The sequence below is a fragment of the Rattus norvegicus genome, chromosome 1 (assembly GCF_036323735.1).
Source record: "Rattus norvegicus strain BN/NHsdMcwi chromosome 1, GRCr8, whole genome shotgun sequence".
Lineage (NCBI taxonomy): Eukaryota > Metazoa > Chordata > Mammalia > Rodentia > Muridae > Rattus > Rattus norvegicus.
This window is the reverse complement of record NC_086019.1, coordinates 102,591,240-102,608,877: the sequence shown is the minus strand read 5'-3', so window position 1 is coordinate 102,608,877 and position 17,638 is coordinate 102,591,240. Positions and strand designations below refer to the sequence as shown.

The window sequence follows — 17,638 nt, the reverse complement described above, 5'->3', positions numbered from 1 at the left end:
ACACTTCATTAATTAAGAACCCTTATTCAGGTTTTAATATTTATCTCCAGACATAGAAAAATATTCTCTTTCTTGTTTATTGTTAACATAGTCTAGAACTTAGGATGTCCAATTTGAGACAGATGCTTGACTCCAACCATTGGACTGAGAATGGGGTTCCCAATGTAGGAGTTAGAGAAAGGACTGAAGTAGCTGAAGGGGTTTTCAACCACATAAGAATAACAACAATACCAAACAACTAGAAAACTCAGAGCTCCCATGTTCTAAACCACCAACAAACGAGTACACATGGTGCAACCACTGGCTTCAATCCCATATGTATCAGAGGATGGCCTTGTCAAGCACCAATGAGAGGAGAGGCCCTTGGTTCTCTGTAGTCTAGATGCATCAGTGTAGGGGAATGACAGTATGGAGAGGCAGTGGGTAGGTAGGTGTGGCAGCACCCTTAAAGAAGGAGGGCGAAATGGCATAGGGGGATTCCAGAGGGAAAACCAGGAAAGGTGTTTGAAATGTATTAAGAAAATATCCAATTTTAAAGAAAGTTAAAAAAAGAGAAATAATAAAAAAATGCCACATGGCTGACATTACAATACAAAGGAAGAAGTATCACCTGCCAGTGTGAGAATACCATTCCTTATTCATTAGCATATGATTGTGTCTGTATTTGTTGAAGATTTAACTCATGGAGACTATAGGCCACAGCATACACAGCATTGTATATATTGTAGCCTTCTTCATTCATAGTTGGGTCAAAATGTGTCTGGGAAGTAATTACAAAGAAGCATTGGGTTGGCAGTTCTCCAAAAGTTGACAGTCAAACTTAGAAAACGAGCACTTGAAAAACAAAAACCAAAATTTAGGAAGATAATCATCTTCTGGGTATTTGTAAGGATTAACTGTTTGAATAAAATTCATAAACTCAATCATATCTTCATGGCGGTATGAAAAAATGAGACTCCCATGAAAAGACTCTAACATAAAATAATCAGAATGGCTATCAACATCCCATGAAAAGTTCAAGACCCAAACTTTCCATGTAACTAACAGTTGTGCAATATGCCGAATTAACCCTTCTACAGAAATGATGTCCCCATAAATAAGTATCACATTTGCTGATGATTCCTCAATCTTCTCCATATTTTTCCATAATGCATTGGAAAATGCATTCCATGTGCCAGGGATCATTTTCAAAAAAGCTATGCAGATGTTATTGCTCTCCATATTTTCTCTCAAGTCTGATAGAAACTGAGTACCTCTGTGGTCATCTGGGAGCATCAGACCAACCCAGGACCAGCTGAAATGAAGCATCAAAAGGACTATCGCAAGTGACAGAGATGTGTCCTTGGGAGCCATCTGATAGAGTGAATTAAATTGACCTCGGTCATTCAAGATAGAATCAAAAGGCCCAAAAGTGAGCTGAAGAGATAATAAAATACATTGCCATGAAATACAATCTCAGATCAAAATCAACAGATGGAAACAGAATTCAAGATGAAGATGGGCTTATTTGTAAACTCACTACATTTTTTTCTCTACAAAAATTGCTGACAGTCTTCCAGTTCCAATAACCTAGCTGGTCTTTCCCACTTCTCTGTTCATTCTATTTTAAGAAATGGAAATATGGGTCTATTAAATATCTTCATACTTTTCTTTGATAGGTCATTAAATCCAGTACCCCTATTTTACATTTTCAGATACCTATAATGCCACAAAGGATATTTTTCTCCTAGTTCTTACATCCCATTCCTCACCTGAGGTATTTTGTAGAGTTGTAGCAGTGTTCCAATGTGGGCAGAGGCTGACCATGGTGGTCCTGTGAGTACAGCAGGTGACTTTCTCTTGTGCCCACAGTCACAGTTAGGAAGGGGACTGATTATCCCCGTATGCCAAAGAAAGGCACTATAAAAATATTCTTTTCAGTATACAGAATATTATAGACATCATATCCAAGAGTTGTATTGGGTAGAAGATCAGGGTTTCTGTTGATCTCTTCAATGGCAAACATCAGGGCCAGAACAAACTTGTAGTTCTTAAATTTATACCTGCACAGATTTCACAAAATTACACAGGAAGAAATCATAGACCATACAACCTTTCTATTTGGTGTAAATGTAAATGTAAATGTAAATGTTTCTATGAAATCATTATTTTAGTATCTTCTCATGAATGATTGGAATGAAAATGGAGATTTTAAGAAGATGAGATTAGTAATATCCTACACTCATTCATTATGGTGCATGAGATTCTAGGTTATCATTATATTGCTTTATTTATCTTTAATGTGTGGAAAAATTAAAAAAAAAACTCCATGAATAAGGAATTAGGTTCTGAAAAACAGCAGAACTCTTGTCTGGAACTTGGCTTTTCAGTTTCTTCAGTTATTGAAGGACAATATGTCTTGATCCAATCTCCCACTTTTCTGTAACAATACCCACCTTAAAATTAGCAAAAAATTAATTCAAATAATATATCACCACAGGTGTCATTTCTAAGACTTTTTAATAGGGTGGTCTGGAACATACTATGTAGAACAGGCTGATCTTGAAGTAATGAAGATATTCTTGACTCTGTCTCTTGGTTAATGGGATTAATTAATGTGAAACCACACCCAAATTTATTTCACCTTTGTGTGTGTTCATTAGTTTTGTATAACACTTATGTAGATGTGAGGTTTTGTGTAGGTATAGATTCATCAGTTTCATGAACTATGAGTCCAAGGCAGAGAAGGACATCCAGGGTCAGTTCAGGTTATCCACATGATTTCACGTGGAGTCTCTTAATTTGCTTAATTATTGATTGACTGACTAACTTATTTGATTGACTGAGACAGGTTCTGAACATGTAGCCTTGGCTGGCATGGAACACACTTTGTAAACAAATTTGACCTCAAAATCATGAAGACTTTCTGCCTCTCCTTTCCCAGTGCTGGAGAGAAGAGAGAATACTATGCTAACTGACTTCCAGTTTCTTCATTGTTTTCAGCACATAAGACTTGAACTCTAGCCAGCAAACTTGTAGGGAGTCACCTCTCCTATTCTACCCTCCATATGATCATTAGAATACAAGAGTATACTCATGATTGTTAGGAGGTCCAAGGTAAGGTCCTCAAACTTGCACCTAGAGCATTTTACCTTGTTAGGCAACTATGTCTAACAATAATGTGATAAGAGAAAACATTAGACCTCTAGTAATGCCAAAGATTCACCCACAAAGAAATAGCATTACATTTTAGTGTAAAAGTCTGCAATTGACAAAAACGGTTTCCTTAAGATTATATTTAGCAAATTGTTCTTCAGTTGCACATAAAATATTTCTTAAAGAACATTTTCAGCATTTTTATAGAAAAGTAGCATTATGTTTTATAGTTTCAAAAGACATATAGGGAAGAAGAATATTTCTACACTAAAAAATACTTGACAAAAAGGAACATGACATCTTTAGACGCAGAAATTTTCTACAGAATTCTGGCATTTTAGTCACATTTAAAAAATTCTGTTTTGCGTTTTTTGTTTATGCTTTAGTGAATGTTTGCTTCTTTGATACTTTGTGCTTCACTCCTTTTCTAAAACTTCTTTTTTTCCATTCATGTAACTGCAGATATGCCACATATCTGACATTCATGATGTCACAAGAAAAATGTTGCTGCTGTTCTTCCCTCCTCTGTACTCCTTTTTATAATTTCATGCCCCGAGGTATATTTTATTTAAACCAAGTGGATTTTTCTAGTAACATGACACAAAATAAAACAAAAGACTTTGTGTATATAATTATTTAAAACAATATGTAAGGATAAAACTTTTATTTATCAGGATGAAATTATGACAGCTACAGATTTCATAAAGAACATGAGAGACTACAAAGACAAAAATATGGGTGAAAAGTATAGGTATGAAAATACTTTACGTAAAATGTATTATGAAGGAAGCTGAGGAGGATGGTGGCCCTATGGAAAGACCAGCAATTTCAACTGACCTGTATCCCTGAGATCTCTCAGAACCTGGCCCACCAATCAGCATATACTAGTTGATATGAGACTCCTGACACATATACATCAGAAGACTTCCTGGTCTGGGCTCAGTGAGAGAAGATGCACCTAGCCTTTAGAGACATGAGGCTCCAGAAAGTGTGGAGGTCAGGTGGGGTGGAGGTGGGGGAGTGGTGACATACTCTTGGAACCAGGGAGAGGAGGTATGGGATAGTGAGTGTTCAGGGGACAGACTGGGAGATGGATGAAGACTGGACTATAAAAAGGATTAAAGAATAATAATTTAAAAAAGAATTCTTAAATCAAATGTACAGGGAAACAAAATTAACCACACCATAACCACAGCTCCATGAACATTCATACAATTAAAATAACCATTCGGAGTCACATTTAGAGAGTCAAATATCATACATTTTCATACTCTTCATCTAGAATATCTCTCAGGAAGACACAAGATTGGATCCTGCAGAACTTGATGGAAAGACTCCATTGCTGAGGACTCTGCATACCTGAATCACGGAATATAGAGAAATGACACTGTTACTCACCTGGATTCTTTATATCTCCTGGCTAGATTTCAGAGTGCTGGAATATGCTATTCATGCTACCAAAGAAAATGAAATAATCATCATTCTCACTAAGCTGGGTACCATGAGGGATACAGTAATGACTGGTTTATCTGATATGCCATCTGGTACTAAGATGGGCACACATGTTACATGTGGATCCAACCTTTGTCTGATTCAATATAATATTCACTCCCCAGTATAGAAAACATCCATGGCACTATAAAATTGCAAGACTCTGTGATAAGGAAAGTCATAGTCACACAGGAATAGTTTAATAATTTTATTATATTAAAGCACAAAACCAACCACTAATAGTTAATTGCTGTACCGGTGAATTAGTGCTTCCATTAGATATTCTCATAGGGTGTTTTTACAGTAAATGATACATAGTACACAAACCAATGCCTGTGATACAGAAAATAATAGAGTATAAACATGGGTTAGATATCACACCCCTACAAACAAGGCTGAGCAATCATGGCCAAAAAGAAGTAGAAAGATTGTATAGACTAGAGGCTGTGGATAATCTCAAGAAAGCAATATTTTCTTTCCACAAGAGATGCACATTTGAACCCAGCACAATTATGAAAGCATGTACAAGACCATGTGTATTCAAACAAGACACAATACCAACATGGAGGCGATAGTCATGAAATTTCACCCTGAGCTAAGATACTATTGAGATTTGATAGTTACTAGGTGAGAGATAGTCTATTTCCTCACTGTTGTGACCCTTAGGAGGTCAACCACACTCAAAGGAAGGTTTCAGTGATGATAGAACTTATAGAACACAAACTGTACTTGACTGGAAAAAAAGAAAGAAGTTAATTTTGTAAGAGGATAAGGGTCAAAAGAGAAGATATGAAAGTATAGGATGGGGTGGGCGATTACACTCAAAATGTTTTGTATGAAGTTAGTAAAAAATTAAATGCTTTTCAAGGAAAAAAATTAAAAAGTTCGAGTTAAATGATACCATCGCACAGTTCCCTGCACCCAAATCCCATGGGGAAGAGAGCGTACTATACAGGAGTTTGGACATCCTGACGCTGTAGGACAGACTTGGACCACTGCACACCTCGGCCCACGTCCCTGGTCCAAGGGGAAACTGCACAGTGCCTCTGGACACAGGGATATGAGAACAGTCAGCTGCCATACCCGCTGTTCTGGTCTGTGCCCAGGACCATTGGAACTGGCCAAACAGCTCCCTGCGCCCAAATCCTGTGTGGGAGAGATCTGGACCCTCAGAAGTGCGAATATTCCTGAGAAGTCAGAGGAGAATACCCTCTGTCCACAGTCCAGACACAAGAGGGAATCGGATATTGCCAAATGTGCCCGTGGGGTCCAAGGACTTACATGAGCAACCAGGGGCAGGACTCTTTGATTCTGGCCCACGCCTAGAGCTGGAAGACAGTCTTCAGGAGCACTGCCACACTTGAAATCAGAGCACCTGTTCTCAGGAAAGGCTGTAAGAAAACAGGAAATCAGTTCTACAGGAGTGCTGACTCAGAGGCCTACAGCAAGGTAAAGTCACTCCCAGAAACAGTAAGACAAGTAAAAACTCATGACAACCCAATGGGTAGAGGCAAGCGCAAGAACCTAAGCAACAGAAACCAAGACTACTTGGCATCATTAGAGCCCAGTACTCCCACCAAAGGAAATACTGGATATCCAAACATAGCAGAAAAGCAAGAATTAGATTTAAAATCACATTTTTTAGAATGATGGAAGACTTTAAGAAAGACTTAAAGAACTCCCTTAGAGAAATGGAGGAAAACCCAAGTAAACAAGTGGAAGCCCTTCGAGAGGAAACACAAAAATCCCTGAAAATTATAGGAAAACACAAGCAAACAGGTGAATGAATTGAAAATGGAAATAGAAATTATAGAGAAAGCACAAAGGGAGACAACCCTGGAAAAAGAAAACCAAAGGGAGTGACAAGGAGTTGTAGATACAAGCATCATCAACAGAATACAAGACATAGAAGGGCAAATCTCAGGGGCAGAAGATACCATGGAAAACATTGACATGACTGTCAAAGATAATGTAAAATGCAAAAAGCTTCTGGCCCAAAACATACAGGAAATCCAGGACACAATGAGAAGATGAAACCTAAGAATAATAGGTATAGAAGAAGGTGAAGACTCCCAATTTAAAGGGCCAGTAAATATATTCAACAAAATTATAGAAGAAAACTTCCCTAACCTAAAGAAAGAGATGCCATAAAGATACAAGAAGCCTACAGAACTCTAAATAGATTGGACCAGGAAGGAAAATCCTCCTGTCACATAATAGTCAAAACACCAAATGCACAAAACAAAGAAAGAATATTAAAAGGAGTAAGGGAAAAAGGTCAAGTGACATATAAAGGCAGACCTATAAGAATTACACCAGACTTCTCACCAGAGACTATGAAAGTCAGAGGGTCCTGGGCAGATGTCATACAGACCCTAAGCGAACACAAATGCCAGCCCAATCTACTGTATCCAGCAAAACTCTCAATAACATAGATGGAGAAACCAAGATATTCCATGACAAAACTAAATTTACACAATATATTTCCACAAATCCAGTCCTACAAAGGATAATAGATGGAAAACTCCAACACAAGGAGAAAACTACACTGTACAGAAAGCAACAATATAATTTCCTTGCAATGAAAACAAAAGAGAGACAAACAAACATAATTCCACCTCTAACAACGAAAATAACAGAAAGTGACAATCACTATTCCTTAATATCTCTCAACATCAATGGACTAAATTCCCAAATAAAAAGACATAGACTAACAGACTGGATACATAAAGAGGACCCAGCATTTTGCTGCATACAGGAAACACACCTCAGAGACAAAGACAGACACTACCTCAGAGTAAATGGCTGGAAAAGAACTTTCCAAGCAAATGGCCTGAAGAAACAAGCTGAAGTTGCCACTCTAATATCAAATAAAATTGACTTTCAACCAAAAGTCACTAAAAAAGATAAGGAAGGACACTTTATATTCATCAAAGGAAAAATCACAAAGATGAACTCTCAATCCTAAATATCTATGCTCCAAATACAAGGGCACCTACATTCCTAAAAGAAACCTTACTAAAGTTCAAATACACATTGCACCTCACATGATGATAGGAGGAGATTTCAACACCCAACTCTCATCACTGGACAGATAATGGAAACAGAAATTAAACAGAGACATGGAGAAACTAACAGAAATTACAAATAGATTTAACAGATATTTATAGAATATTCCATCCTATAACAAAAGGATATACCTTCTTCTCAGTACCTCATGGAACCCTCTCCAAAACTGACCATATAATTGGGCACAAAACAGTCCTCAACAGATACAGGAAGATAGAAATAATCACATGCATCATATCAGATCACCATGCACTAAGACTGGTGTTCAATAAGAAGAATAATGGCAGAAAGCCCCCATATACATGGAAGTTGAACAGTGTTCTACTTAATGACAACTTGGCCAAGGACGAAATAAAGAAAGAAATTAAAGACATCTTAGAATGTAATGAAAATGAAGATACAACATTCCCAAACTTATGGGACACAATGCAAGTGGTACTAAGAGGAAAACTCATAGCTCTGAGTGACTGCAAAAAAAAAAAAAAAAAAAAAAAAAACCAGGAGAGAGCATATGTCAGCAGCCTGACAGCACATGTAAAATCTCTAGAAGAAAAAGAAATAAAAAACCTAAGAGGAGTAGAAGTCAGGAAATAAACAAATTCATAGTTGAAATCAACCAAGTAGAAATGTAAAAAACTATACAAAGAATCAGCAAAACCAGGAGCTGGTTCTTTGAGAAAATCAATAAAATAGATAAATCCTTAGCCAGATGAAACAGAGGTCACAGAGAGTGTATCGAAATTAACAATATCAGAAAGGAAAAGGGAGACATAACAATAAAATCTGAAGAAATTAAAAAAAATCAACAGATCCTACTACAAAAGCCTATATTCAAGAAAATTTGAAAATCTGTAGGAAATGGACAATTTTCTAGACAGATACCAGGTAACAAAGCTAAATCAGGAATAAATAAACCATCTAAACAACCCCATAATTACTAAAGAAATAGAACCAGTTATTAAAAGTCTCCCAACCAAAAAGAGCCCAGGTCCACATGGGTTCAATGCAGAATTCTATCAGACCTTCATAGAAGATCTCATACTAATACTGTCCAAACTATTCCACAAAATTGAAACAGACAGAGCACTTCCAAATTCCTTCTATGAAGCCACAATTACTCTTATACTGAAACCACACAAAGACCAAACAAACAAAGAGAACTTCAGACCAGTTTCCCTTATGAATATTTGTGCAAAAATACTCAATAAGATTCTTGCAAACTGAATCCAAGAACACAAAAAAACAACCATCCATCATGATCAAGTAGGCTTTATCCCAGGGATGCAGGGATGGTTTAATATATGAAAATTCATCAATGTAATCCACTATATAAGAAAACTCAAAGATAAGAACCATGTGGTCATTTCATTGGAGGCTGAGGAAGAATTTGACAAAATTCAACATCCCTTCATGATAAAAGTCCTGGAGAGATCAGAAATTCAAGGCCCAAATCTAAACATAGTGAAAGCCATATACAGCAAACCTGTAGCTAACATCAAACTAAATGGAGAGAAACTTGAAGCTATCCCACTAAAATCAGGGATTAGACAAGGCTACCCACTCTCTCCCTACTTATTCACTATATTACTCGAAGTCCTAGCTAGAGCAATCAGACAGCAAAATGAGGTCAAATGGATACAATTTGGAAGGGACGAAATCAAAATATGACTATTTGCAGATGATATGATAGTGTACTTAAGCGACCCCAAAAGTTCTACCACAGAACTACTTAACCTGATAAACAACTTCAGCAAAGTGTCAGGGTATAAGATTAACTCAAACAAATCAGTTGCCTTCCTGTACTCAAAGGATAAATAGGCTGAAAACGAAATTAAGGAAATGACACCCTTCACAATAGTACCAAATAATATAAAATATTTTGGTGTGACTTTAACCAAGTAAGTGAAAGATCTTTATGACAAGAACTTCAAGTCTCTGAAGAAAGAAATTGAGGAAGATCTCAGAAGATGGAAAGATCTTCTATGCTTATGGATTGGCAGGATTAATATAGTAAAGATGGCCATTTTGCCACAAGCAATCTACAGATTCAAAGCAATCCCCATCAAAATTCCTACTCAATTCTTTATAGAGATAGAGCAATTTGAAATTTCATTTGGAATAACAAAAAACCCAGGATAGTGAAAACTATACTCAACAATAAAAGAATTTCTGGGAGAATCACCATCCCTGATTTCAACCAGTAGTACAGAGCAGTAGTCATAAAAACTGTATGGTATTGGTACAGAGACAGGCAGATAGATTAGTGGAACAGATTTGAAGTCCCAGAAATCAATCCACACACGTACAGTCACTTGATCTTTGACAAAGGACCTAAAACCATTCAATGGAAGAAAGATAACATTTTCAACAAATGGTGCTGGTTCAACTGGAGGTCAGCATGTAGCAGAATGCAAATTGATCCATTCTTATCGCCCTGTACAAAGTTTAAGTCCGATGACATCCACATCAAATGAGATACACTCAAACTAATAGAAGAAAGAGTGTGGGAAGAGTCTTGAACACATGGGCACTGGGGAAAATTTCCTGAAGAAAACACCAATGGCTCATGCTCTAATATAAAGAATGGACAAATGGAACCTCATAAAATTGCAAAGCTTTTGTAAAGCAAACGACACTGTCATTAGTACAAAACGGCAACCAAAAGATTGCCAAAAGATCTTTACCGATCCTACATCTGATAGAGGGCTAATATTCAAAATATACAAAGAACTCAAGAAGTTAGACTCCAGAGAGCCAAATAACCCTATTAAGAAATGGGGTACAAAGCTGAACAAAACATTCTCTGTAGAGGATTATTGAATGGCCAAAAAGCACCTAAAGAAATGTTCAACATCCTTAGTCATCAGGGAAATGCAAATCAAAAGAACCCTGTGATTCCACCTCACACCCGTTAAAATGGCTAAGATTAAGAAACTCAGGTGACAGCAGATGCTGATGAGGATGTGGAGAAAGAGGAATGTAGAGAATAGCCATGTTGGGGCACTAGGAGAAGGGGAAGCCCTTGGTCCTGTCAAGGTTGGACCCCCAGTGCAGGGTAATATGCGGGGGCATAAGGGGAATGTATAGGGGAAATATCCATGTGGGGGAGGGGGAAGGGAGGTAATGGGGGCTTGTGGACAGCAAACCATGAAGGGGAATAATGTTTGAAATGTAAGTAAAGAAATATATCTAATAAAAAATATAAAAATATTTAAAAGGTTCATCTAATGGAGAGTCATTGGGTCAGAATTGTGAGAAACAAGAAAATTATAGTTTTTATCAATAGACAGTATAGATTTAAAAGCATATATACATAAATATGGCATGTATTATTTTGACAATTTTGTACATCTAAGCAAAGGTTTATGAACACAATATGGAGAGAAATCACCACTACATAATTCATGATGAAGCAGCATAGTCAATCCAAACTTTCCACATAAAGTAATGATAAGGAGATAGGGACTTTGCCTCCATGATTTCATTACTTTTAGATTCACATTTTGAGAAAACATAGTATGTCTAAACATGTATGATTCATGACAAATTTATGTACAATTAATGATAAAACTGTTTAAAATTCAACACTATTTTACTTCATACTTTGTAATTTTTTTTCATGCACCGTGTTTAAAACTGGATTTTATAGATTGGTTAAACAGTCATTTTGATTAATATATTCAAAGTACGTAATGTTCATGAACATTTTTTATAAAAAATGACTGGATTTGTTTTTCTTTTTCTTTTTCCTTCCCATATTATAACCCATCTATATCCATGCTCTCTGTCTCTGTCATTCTCTCTCTCTCTCTCTCTCTCTCTCTCTCTCTCTCTCTCTCTCTCTCTCGTGTGTGTGTGTGTGTGTGTGTGTGTGTTTAGAAAACAAACAGCAAAATTGAAAGAGCAACCAAGCAGTTACTTTGAAAAAACAGGGAACCTGAGTTTGATGGTACAACATTAGTAACAAAGTCCAAGAGGCAAAAGCAGGTAGATCTCTGATTTCAGGATCAGCCTGGTATACATAGAGGGTTTTAGGGCAGCCAGGGCTAAAAAAGAAATTTATTTCTCAAAGAAGGTAAGAAAGAATGAAGAAGCAAACAAAGAAAAAGAGAGAAAGAGAAACAAAAATGTTCCATGTGGAATATGGGTGCATGCCTTCAGGCTCAGCACTTAGGAGGCAGGGGCACACGGATCTCTGACCACCTGGTCTACATAGTATGTTCTTCATTGCTTTTCATTATTGGAGGGAGTCAGGACAGGTACGCAAGTAAGGCAGATCTCTGTACACAGGAATTGATCTACTGGCACCATGGAGCAATGCTGATTATTGTTTTGCTCACTTTGGCTGGCTCAGTCTTTTTTTGGAACCCAGTGCCACATTTGCAGAGGTGGTACCCCAACCACAATGGACTGGGTCCTCTCACATCAAGGAAGGATTAAGAAAATACCCTACAGGTCTGCCTACAGCCTGATTTTATTGAGACAATTACTCAATTGAGTCTTCCTCCTCTCCCGTGACTCTAGTCTGTGTCTAGTTGATATAAAACTAATCAGCACACCAAGAAAAAAGATGAACAAATCTACAAATGTTTCAGAGAATGTGAAAATGTTAAGAACTTGGTAATAATACTTTAATAAATGTGTAAGATAATGAGTACATGAAAATAATCTTAATAAGTGGTTATTTACCAGATGTTTCTTGGAATAATGATCATAAGAGAACATGTAGACAAATCTGTAGAAAATTACTCAGAATTCTGAGTAATTTTTTTGTATTATTTCTAAATGTTTACTACATCATACAACTTACACTGAAAATTAGAGACTACTTTATGAATTATTTACTTATTCAATTAGAGGAGATAAAGTTGAAACATTATACAATTTAACAATTTCTTAATCTGTTAATTTAAAAGAACATTAACCTACAAAGGTCTAGATATTTTCTTCACCTGTTTCTGTTATCTATATTTATTTCTGTAAGTAATAGTTTGAGGTAAATGGTAGAAAAATATTCACAATGCTGACAATGACTGCTATAAGCACTCACCTAAGCAAACCAAGTAGGGAAGAACCCTGAACGCAGGAGCTGATCCACTGGCCATGGAGCAATGCTGGTTTTTTTGGTTTGCTCACTGTGGCTTGCTCAGTTTGTTTTCCTATTGAACTCAAGACCACGTTTACAGAGATGGTACCCTACCCACAATGGACTGGGCCATCCCACATCAAGGAAGGATTAATAAAATACACTACAAGCCTGCCTATACCCAATCTTATTGAGGTACTTACTCAATTGAGTCTCCCTCAACTCCAATGACACCAGTTTGTGTCAAGTTGACATAAAAGTAATCACCACACCAAGGAATGAGATAAAAAATCTACAAATGTTTCATACAATATGGAAATGTTAAGAAATTGGTAATAATAGTTTAATAAACATGTAAGATAATGAATACTCAAAAAATCTTAAGTGCTTCTTTACAAGATTCTTATTAGAATAATGATCATAACAGAATATGCAGATAAATCTTTAGAAAAGGTCAGCATTCTGAGAAGTTTCTTGTATTATATGAAAATGTTTACCACATCAGGTCATTTACACTGAAAATTAGAGAATACTTCATGAATTATTTACTTATTCAACTACAGTAGATACAGTTGAAACTTCACAAAATTCAATAATTTCTTAATCTGTTAATTTAGAAGAAAATTAACCTACAAAGATCTAGATATTTTCTACATCTATTTCTGTAGTTTATATTTATTTGTGTAAGTGATAGTTTGTGATAAATGCTAGAGTAATTCCTACAGTGCAGACAATGACTGCTATCAGCACTCACCTAAGCAAACTATGGCAAAGCTCTTGCATCAGAGAGGTTGGCACATACTTGAATGGCTGTTTGTGTTTGTGTTTCCAGCTATGCTGAAAGTTACCTTTGTATATTACAGCTTCTTTGTTAATTATCAACCTGAGTGCCAGTTAAATAACAAACAGTAGATGACAAAATATCAGTGAATACACTAAAGCAGATATCACAATTGTACTTCTCAAATAAATCAATGCAGCCAAAATACATGATAGATATCCATGAACGAATTTAAAGGCTACTCAAGGGCTATTCTAAATATGATGAAAAGAACACAAGGTTGCAATTCATGAAGTCACGACTTCAAGTGTAAGGCACCAGGCAAGAGTAGAGAAATGTGCTCAAGATAAAGATACATTTAGGGGTAGAATTATTTTCACTGCTAATACACGTAAGGATAAAATGGATAAAACAATCTCCCGTGACTTTTAGATACCAGAGCAATGTCCTAGGAAACTTAGAGCAGCTCCAATTTTTTATGTTCTTTTAGTTGGGAAAATATAATACAAATATGTGTATGTAGGTAATGTTTGGGAATTGTATAGACAAAACTGTTAAATATTTTATAGTGAAAATACTGTTTCTTTGTAATGAACTACTTTGATTTTTTTCTATATAAGATGTTGAATAATTTTTATAGGATGCAATACTTTCATTCTTTCATCATGGAAAAATCCAACTACTTATGGCTCTTGTCTCTGACAGTACACTCTATCTACCTATCGGTCTATTGCTGCATGAGGTAAAACGAACTACATACACATGTACATTCATGCCTGGACTGTTGAAAGTAGGGAAGAGTGGAAAAAGAGAGGAAGAAGAGACCTTAATTATAATGAAATAGAAGGAGCTCCACCCAGCATCCAGTGTCCCCAGGCCACTAGGCATATGACACATATTTAAGGTTTGATCCTTAAACAATTTTCTACCATGAATTCCCTTATTGAGATATTAATTATGGCATACAGATATAGAAGTTTGGCTCTATGGCCATCTTTGCTATGTTAGTTTCAAACTAAATGTGTCAAGACTCCAAATAGCTCATAATTTTTTCCATTTGAACATATTTCTTCTTCTACTATCCTTGATGTTTTTTTATTTTACACCACAGCAAATATTTAACAATTACACAGTGGTATCACACAGAGCACAAGTCACATTCAGAAGTATGTTTTCTTTCTTTCTTTTTAATCTGATTTTTTCTAATGATTTTCTCATACATTCAAAGGCAAACTCTATTGCCCTACTCCATGGTCTTTTTCCACTGATGCATGGGTATTTTTGGTATATACTTCGGATAAGTATACTTTATCTCCTCTATAAAGAGCAAAAACATAATTCTTGTCACTACTTTCCTAAGAAATCAGATTTTCTGACACTATTTCTTAATATTGCAAATTTCAGTAAAGCCTAAAAATGCCCTACTTGGCCATCCTCCCAGATAGAGTATTTTGGGAGCACACACACATGAAGGACGAAAAGCACTAGACACATATATGGTAATCAAATAAACAGTTAAATCTGCATTAGAATAAAAAAAACTTTTGGAGGAAAAACAAAAACAATATTAAAACAATGAAATTAAAAGAGAGATAGAAAGAAAAAAGAAAGAAAGAAAAGAAGGAATAAAGAAGAAAAGACATGTGTAGAACAGAAAAGGCTCCTAAATCTTAATGGGGCAGTCCTCTTCTGAAATCAGCTGGGTTTACCATAGTCATTACTTGTCACTCTTGCAATATTCTAGGCTCTCAGGGGTCTCTTCACTCATTTACATCATCTCTTCCCTCAAGAGTACATATGGACTTCAAGAAAACCTAGAAATTCAAAGTCATACTTAAATTAACTTACCCATATTCTGAAATCATTAATACTGAAAATACTCTAATTATCTGGTGTTACATGACAGACAAAAAATCATGGATATTGAATAACAACAGGGAAAGCAAAATGAATAACATCAAATTTATCACTTTTCCTTTTAAAGAGGAAAAGTAGTACACAAGAAAATATAGTTGAAGAGATCTGAGAATGGAAAATGATTGTGGAAAAAACTAAAGGAATTTTTTATCTATATATCCACTAAATCATAAGAATTCAGAACTTTTAGAATGAATAATTGTACTTACTGTATATGAGTGTCTCGATAACTGTATGGCATATATTTATGAGGAACTTTGTTGCCTGTGTATGCTACATGTAGAGGGAAAATGCACCAATTGTCACATCTCCTTTGTGGCAAAAATAATTCTTGCTTGTTAGATAGCAGTCATTGTCAGAAAAGGCACACACATAATCAGGAATATACAGGAGCCCAAATGTAAAAATCCAGAACATCCTATTAACATATATATCTGCCCAGCCATAAGACTGATAGATACATATCTAATGATTTTCAGTAGGTATATATTTAGTTCAAGTGTTTGTGAATATTTTGTGCTTCTGACTGTTAATTAGTACAGCTGTGGCATTAGTCACCCACAAGTTCGTAAGGACTCTTCTGGCACTGCCAATGAGAGTTGTATAACTCTGCTCCCTTAGGTGCTGCATCTGAGGCCCTGTTTCCTGATTTAAAAACAAATTGAAATTTATGTTTTGAATCTTCAATTTTTGCCAGAGGCACCATGATTTCAGCTAAGAAGTCACTGGGAGATAAATGATCAACTTCCTGACTGGGCTGTTGGGGCTTAATTTGAAACTTTTAATACGACAATTTTGGCTGATGAAATCATGCTACAACAGAGGTTGCAGTGGTAGATGAATTGGAAGAAGGCCTGAAAATGTCCATGCTAGTCTTGCACAGGGCATGTCAGTGGGCCATGCTATCACAAGGGCAATATTTGTATTTTATTCTTTGTACTCATTGACTCCTGTCTCAGAATTTTCTTCTATGTTATATTTTTATCTGAAGAAAATGTGTTGTCTGCACCAAACACAATCAGTTTATTTCTCACTTTGGAAAAGTTAGTAGTCCTGCTGGATTTCTCAAATTATCTACGTAATTTCAATGAAAAAAATCAAGTCTATATTCTGATATTTGAACTTCTCTCCTCATACATTTTTTCTTTAATCCAAGGTTAATGTTTGAGTAAAAGTGTCTTTGTGCTCCATTTCTGCATCTAGACCAGGATGTTAACCTGCTGTTCATCATGCTCTGAAATTATTAGGTGTTTCTTATTTAAGCAAAATGTATGGCAATTAAAGGCCTTACAATCTGTCCTTTCACCTAAATACTGAGGGAAGCGATCTTCAGCACAGTTCTCTTTCTAACCTCCAGCAGTTTAGGATAATGAATGTACTATCTACTGTGATAATGTTATGAAAGCATGCACTGCTCCCCAATAAGTCAACTTACCTACAGAAAAATGGGAGAATAGAGTGAACAAAATCCCAAATGAAACAAGAATAAAAAGCACTACCATAAGAAATGTTAACCAGTCACAATGTAGCTTGTTGGAACTGTTGTTTTGCTTTAGATTAACAATATTCAATGAGCATATAGTAGACAGAACTTGTCTATTATAAGACTGAATGCAATGAACAGGCACAGGGAAACTTTCTGCTCAGTATATCACAATTTTAGTGCAATCATAGGTAATAGAGCAAGCCTATGTGTCATTCAATTCAAATATGCTACTCCTTTTGTAACAGAGAACTAAATCTTCAGAAAAGGAAGTACACTGATGAATTTTTCAACAAGATTCTTTGGCAACATCTCTCTTTCCCCCGCTCCATCTTTCCCACTGTCTTTTGTGAGTTATAGAATCTGTTGCCTTGTTAATCAAGGGCCATAGTCACAGTAGTCCTGGCAACTGTTACCCATCAAAAACAACTACTCCTCTCCTCCTCTTCCTCCTATTCTTCCTCCTCCTCCCCACCACCAGCATTTCCATCACCCACCAACAACACCACAATAGTACACAGCCAAGAATGAAAATTCTGGATCATTATAATCTTCAGAAATAGTGGTAGAAGGTGTCAGAATGATTCCTTTTTCACATGAGAAAAGTGTAGTGTCTTTCATATGTAAGTTTCAAGAACGTTCCTAGGGAGAGAGAGCTGAACTCCCAGAATTGTGG

At 36.1% G+C, this 17,638-nt stretch overlaps 1 pseudogene; it reads right to left on the bottom strand.

Moving 5' to 3' along the window:
- Vmn2r116l-ps12 (vomeronasal 2, receptor 116 like, pseudogene 12) overlaps nt 1–15,960 on the bottom strand; it is an 88,398-nt pseudogene extending 72,438 nt beyond the window's left edge.
- Nucleotides 15,961–17,638: the final 1,678 nt, after the last annotated feature.